Source organism: Oncorhynchus gorbuscha, linkage group LG10 (assembly GCF_021184085.1).
Source record: "Oncorhynchus gorbuscha isolate QuinsamMale2020 ecotype Even-year linkage group LG10, OgorEven_v1.0, whole genome shotgun sequence".
Classification (NCBI taxonomy): domain Eukaryota; kingdom Metazoa; phylum Chordata; class Actinopteri; order Salmoniformes; family Salmonidae; genus Oncorhynchus; species Oncorhynchus gorbuscha.
This window is the reverse complement of record NC_060182.1, coordinates 10,428,775-10,436,274: the sequence shown is the minus strand read 5'-3', so window position 1 is coordinate 10,436,274 and position 7,500 is coordinate 10,428,775. Positions and strand designations below refer to the sequence as shown.

Genomic DNA, 7,500 nt, shown 5'->3' with positions numbered 1-7,500 from the left:
GGTTCAAGTCCGGGCTCTGGCTGGGCAACTCCTTCCCAACTCCTGTCCACTTGTCCTGAAGCCACTCCTGCGTTGTCTTGGCTGTGTGCTTAGGGTCAGTGTCCTGTCCTGTTGGAAGGTGAACCTTCGCCCCAGTCTGAGGTCCTGAGTGCTCTGGAGCAGGTTTTCATCAAGGATCTCTGTGCTTTCCTCCAGACGTGACGTTTGGCATTCAGGCCAAAGAGTTCAATTTTGTTTTCATCAGACCAGAGAATCTTGTTTCTCATCGTCAGAGTCCTTTAGGTGCCTTTTTGCAAACTCCAAGCGGGAGTTTTGCCTTTTACTGAGGAGTGGCTTTCGTCTGATTGGTGGAATGCTGCAGAGTTGGTTGTCCTTCTGGAAGGTTCTCCCATCTCCACAGAGGAACTTTTGAGCTCAGTCAGTGACCATTGGGTCCTTGGCCACCTACCTGACCAAGGCCCTTCTCCCCCGATTTGTCCAAATGCACCTGAGGATGCACCTGAGGATGCACCTGAGGATGCACCTGAGGATGCACCTGAGGATGCACCTGAGCTCAATTTCAAGTCTCAGAGCAAAGGGTCTGAATACTTATGTAAATAAGTACATTTGTGTTTTTAATTTTTAATCAATTTGCAAAGATTTCTAAAAACCTGTTTTCACTTTGTCATTATGGGGTATTATGTGTAGATTGATGAGGAACATTTTTTTATTTAATCCATTTTAGAATAAGGCTGTAACGTAACAAAATGTGGAAAAAGTCAAGAGGTCTGAATAGCTTCCCAAATGCACTGTAATCTCTCCTTAACATGAAAATGTGACATACATGACTTCACAGTTGAGCTAACATTGAAGAGAGAGGGGTAGAACACAGGTGTGTTAGTCACAGCCGGGCGCGAGAGAGGGGCAGAAAAGGGCAGGTGTGTAGGGAGCCCCTAACAGCCACATCATTACTGTGACTGTGTCTCACAGCTTCTCCATCACTCTGACTGGTCTGTTGGTCAGTCACACATGATTAAACTAACACAATTACACTACCTTTGGCAATGTGGAAACACAGTCAATCACTTTCAGTCTGTCACACATGAGCACACACACACACACACACACACACACACACACACACACACACACACACACACACACACACACACACACACACACACACACACACACACACACACACACACACACACACACACACACACACACACACACACACACACACACACACAAAACACTTCCGGAATTACACACTAAAACTGAAAACATATACACTGACGATAGGCATGTAAGTGGTATTGTAAACAAAGGTTAGGTTATATACTCAATGATAAGACAGGCATTTGTCTAAGACTAGGGATCCAGGGGAATGCTGTCTTAAGCAGGGGAGCTGTCAGTCAGTCTGTCTGTCTGGGGTAGTCATGTGATCTACCTGTCAGTCGCAGAGCAACAGGTGGAATAATGCAGTATGTTGCATCCATACAGATGGCTGAGGGAGTACTGTTCACTGTACTCAGTAAGAAACACCTAGAAAATCTACTGGGCAAAATATCATTTAAACTTGAATTTAACTAAAAAACAAAGCTCTAAAAATCACACATTCTGTACTCCCCCTCTAACACACACATTGATTTATCTCAAATCCAAGGGCGGACTGGCCATCTGGCATTTCAGGCAAATGCCAGATGGTCTGGTCCATTTTTAGCCCAGTAGGTCTGACGAACTTGGGTTTCTTGCGCAAAACGTATAATTATCTGGATAATAATGGGGGCCTCTAGAACAAAAATGGGCCGGTGTGTTAGAAATACCTGGGCCGATATCTGGTCCCAGTCCGCCCCTCTTCATATCTTTCAGAGGGTCAGTCAAAGTCAGTTTTCTCTCCGTTAGCCTCAGGATCCCTGTCATTAGACATTACCAGCCGCTGCTAAGTTGTTCTGGTTTCCATGGAGACCCTCACTGAGCTGCAGATGATATGGACGAGAGGGGGGGAGTTGCTATTGTTCTAATAATTGCTGGAGAGAAGAAAGTGGAGGATCTGAGTCCTCTTTTCACAGCAATCAGGGCGCTGCTCAGACCCGCTCCTTTTTTCCCCCTCCTTCACAGGAACATGCTCCAGCATGGCGCCGTGCACCAAAAAAATGCTCCTTCGCTTGGCGCGCAAAGCTTCCCGTCGGGTCTTTGATTTCTAGCCCAGTTAAACAATGCGTAGTCACCTGCTTATCAACCCACAACACAGCTCCCTCTCCTACACCTACCTACCTACCCACAACCCATCTCCCTCTCCTACACCTACCTACCCACAACCCATCTCCCTCTCCTACACCTACCTACCCAAACCCAGCTCCCTCTCCTACATCTACCTACCCACACAACCCATCTCCCTCTCCTACACCTACCTACCTACCCACAGCTCCCTCTCCTACACCTACCTACCCACAACCCAGCTCCCTCTCCTACATCTACATACGCACAACCCATCTCCCTCTCCTACATGTAACTACCCACAACCCATCTCCCTCTCCTACACCTACCTACCTACCCACAACCCATCTCCCTCTCCTACATCTACCTACCTACCCACACCCATCTCCCTCTCCTACATCTAACTACCCACCACCCATCTCCCTCTCCTACATCTACCTACCTACCCACAACCCATCTCACTCTCCTACACCTACCTACCTACAACCCATCTCCCTCTCCTACACCTACCTACCCACAACCCATCTCCCTCTCCTACACCTACCTGCCTACCCACAACCCAGCTCCCTCTCCAACACCTACCTACCTACCCAAAACCCATCTCCCTCTCCTACACCTACCTACCCAAACCCATCTCCCTCTCTTACACCTACCTACCCACAACCCATCTCCCTCTCCTACATCTACCTACCCACAACCCAGCTCCTTCTCCTACACCTACCTACCCACAACCCATCTCCCTCTCCTACACCTACCTACCTACCCACAACCCAGCTCCTACCCACAACCCATCTCCCCTCTCCTACACCCTACCTACCTACCCTACCTACCTACCCACAACCCACCCACAACCCAACTCCCTCTCCTACACCTACCTACCTACCTACCTACCTACCTACCTACCTACCTACCTACCTACCTACCTACCTACCTACCTACCTACCTACCTACCTACCCACAACCCAGCTCCTTCTCCTACACCTACCTACCCACAACCCATCTCCCTCTCCTACACCTACCTACCTACCCACAACCCAGCTCCTTTTCCTACACCTACCTACCCACAACCCATCTCCCTCTCCTCCTACACCTACCTACTACCACAACCCATCTCCCTCTCCAACCCACATATACCTACCCCAAACCCATCTTCCTCTCCTACCTACCTACCCACAACCCACCCACCTACCTACCTTCCCTCTCCTACACCTACCTACCCACAAATCCCATCTTCCTCTCCTACCCACAACCCATCTCCTCTCCTACACCTCTACCACCTACCTACCCACAACCCATCTCCCTACCTACCTACCTACCTACCCACAACCCACCTACCTACCTACCCACAACCCATCACCCTCTCCTACCTACCTACCAACCTACCTACCTACCTACCCACCAACCCATCTCCCTCTCCTACCTACCTACCTACCCACAACCCATCTCCTCTCCACCCTATCTTCCTCTCCCACCACCTACCCATCTTCTTCCTATCACCTACCTACCCACAACCCATCTCCTCTCTACCTACCTACCCACACAATCTTCCTCTCCCATACCTACCCAAACCCATCTCCCTCTCCTACACCTCTACCCACAACCCATCTTCCCTACCTACCTAACCCATCTCCCTCCTACACCCTACCCACAACCCATCTCCCTCTCCTACACCTACCTACCCACAACCCATCACCCTCTCCTCACCTACAACCCATCTCCCTCTCCTACATCTACCTACCTACCCACAACCCAACCCATACCCACAACCCTTCCTACACCTACCTACCCTCCTACACCTACCTACCTACAACCCCATCTTCCTCTCCTACATCTACCTACCTACCAACCCATCTTCCTCTCCTACACCTACCTACCCACAACCCATCCTACCTACCTACCCACAACCCATCTACCTACCCACAACCCATCTCCTCTCCTACACCTACCTACCCACAAACCCACCTCTACCCACAACCCCTCTCCTACACCTACCTACCCACAACCCACCTCTCTCCTCTCCTACATCTACCCACAACCCACCTACCTACCTACCCACAACCCATCTTCCTCTACCTACCCAAAACCATCTCCCTCTCCTACCTACCTACCCACAACCCATCTTCCTCTCCTACATCTACCTACCTACCCACAACCCATCTCCTCTCCTACACCTACCTACCCACAACCCATCTTCCTCTACCTACCCACAACCCATCCTACCTACCTACCCACAACCCATCCTCCTCTCCTACACCTACCCACAACCCATCTTCCCTCTCCTTACCTACCTCCAACCCATCTTCCTCTCCTACACCTACCTACCCACAACCCACCCACCTACCTACCCACAACCCATCTCCTCTCCTACACCTACCTACCCACAACCCATCCCTTCCTACATCTACCTACCCACAACCCATCTTCCTCTCCTACACCTACCTACCCACAACCCATCTCCTCTCCTCTACCTGCCTACCAAACCCATCTCCCCTCTCCTACACCTACCTACCCACAACCCATCTCCTCTCCTACATCACCTACCCACAACCCATTCCTCTCCTACACCTACCTACCCACAACCCATCTCCCTCTCCTACCTACCTACCCACAACCCAACCCACCTACCTACCCACAACCCATCTTCCTCTCCTACACCTACCTACCTACAACCCATCTCCTCCTCTCCTACCCACAACCCATCTCCTCTCCTACCTACCTACCCACAACCCATCTTCCTCTCCTACATCTACCTACCCACAACCCATCTTCCTCTCCTACACCTACCTACCCACAACCCATCTCCTCTCCTCCTACCTACCTACAACCCATCTTCCTCTCCTACACCTACCTACCCACAACCCATCTTCCTCTCCTACATCTACCTACCTACAACCCATCTTCCTCTCCTACATCTACCTACCTACAACCCATCTTCCTCTCCTACATCTACCTACCTACAACCCATCTTCCTCTCCTACATCTACCTACCTACCCACAACCCATCTTCCTTCATCTACCTCCTACAACCCATCTTCCTCTCCTACATCTACCTACCCACAACCCATCTCTCCTACATCTACCTACCTACAACCCATCTACCTACCTACAACCCATCTTCCTCTCCCATCTACCTACCTACAACCCATCTCCCCTCCTACACCTACCTACCTACCCACAACCCATCTCCTCTCCTACATCTACCTACCTACAACCCATCTCCCTCTCCTACATCTACCTACCTACAACCCATCTCCTCTCCTACATCTACCTACCCACAACCCATCTTCCTCTCCTACATCTACCTACCTACAACCCATCTCCCTCTCCTACATCTACCTACCTACAACCCATCTTCCTCTCCTACATCTACCTACCTACAACCCATCTTCCTCTCCTACATCTACCTACCTACAACCCATCTCCCTCTCCTACACCTACCTACCTACAACATCTACACCTACCTACAACCCATCTTCCTCTCCTACATCTACCTACCTACAACCCATCTTCCTCTCCTACATCTACCTACCTACAACCCATCTTCTCTCCTACATCTACCTACCTACAACCCATCTTCCTCTCCTACATCTACCTACCTACAACCCATCTTCCTCTCCTACATCTACCTACCTACAACCCATCTTCCCTCTCCTACATCTACCTACCTACAACCCATCTTCCTCTCCCATCTCCTACATCTACCTACATCTACCTACCAACCCATCTTCCTCTCCTACATCTACCTACAACCCATCTTCCCTCCTACATCTACCTACCTACAACCCATCTCCTCTCCTACATCTACCTACCTACAACCCATCTTCCTCTCCTACATCTACCTACCACAACCCATCTTCCTCTCCTACATCTACCTACCTACAACCCATCTTCCTCTCCTACATCTACCTACCTACAACCCATCTTCTCTCCTACATCTACCTACCTACAACCCATCTTCCTCTCCTACATCTACCTACCTACAACCCATCTTCCTCTCCTACATCTACCTACCTACAACCCATCTTCCTCTCCTACATCTACCTACCTACAACCCATCTTCCTCTCCTACATCTACCTACCCACCTACAACCCATCTACCTACCTACCTACAACCCATCTCCCCTCTCCTACATCTACCTACCTACAACCCATCTCCCTCCTACATCTACCTACCTACAACCCATCTTCCTCTCCTACATCTACCTACCTACAACCCATCTCCCCTCTCCTACATCTACCTACCCACCTACATCAACCCATCTTCCTCTCCTACACCTACCTACCTACAACCCATCTCCCTCTCCTACATCTACCTACCTACAACATCTCCTCTCCTACATCTACCTACCCCATCTCCCTCTCCTACATCTACCTACCTACAACCCATCTTCCTCTCCTACACCTACCTCTACAACCCATCTTCCTCTCCTACCCACCTACCCATCTTCCTCCTACATCTACCTACCTACCCATCTTCCTCTCCTACATCTACCTACCTACAACCCATCTCCCTCTACCTACCCATCTCCTCTCCTACCTACCTACAACCCATCTCCTCTCTCCTACATCTACCTACCTACAACCCTCCTCTCCTACATCTACCTACCTACAACCCATCTTCCTCTCCTACATCTACCTACCTACAACCCATCTCCCTCTCCCCACCTAACCCATCTCCCTCTCCTACATCTACCTACCTACAACCCATCTTCCTCTCCTACACCTACCTACCTACAACCCATCTTCCTCTCCTACATCTACCTACCTACAACCCATCTCCCTCTCCTACATCTACCTACCTACAACCCATCTCCCTCTCCTACATCTACCTACCTACAACCCATCTCCTCTCCTACATCTACCTACCTACAACCCATCTCCCTCTCCTACCTACCTACCTACAACCCATCTTCCTCTCCTACACCTACCTATCTTCCTCCCACAACCCATCTTCCTTCCTACCTACAACCCATCTTCCTCTCCTACATCTACCTACCTACAACCCATCTACAACCCCTCTCCTACATCTACCTACCTACCTACAACCCATCTTCCTCTCCTACATCTACCTCCTACAACCCATCTTCCTCTCCTACATCTACCTACAACCCATCTCCTCTCCTACACCTACCTACAACCCATCTTCCTCTCCTACATCTACCTACCTACAACCCATCTTCCTCTCCTACATCTACCTACCTACAACCCATCTTCCTCTCCTACCTACCTACAACCCATCTCCCTCTCCTACCTACCCTACAACCCATCTTCCTCTCCTACATCTACCTACCTACAACC

General features: G+C 50.1%; 1 protein-coding gene across 1 annotated transcript in view; it reads right to left on the bottom strand.

Annotated features, from left to right (window-relative positions):
• LOC124045532 (kelch domain-containing protein 8B-like) overlaps positions 1-7,500 on the bottom strand; it is a 175,373-nt gene that overhangs the window by 2,567 nt on the left and 165,306 nt on the right. The window lies entirely within an intron of this gene.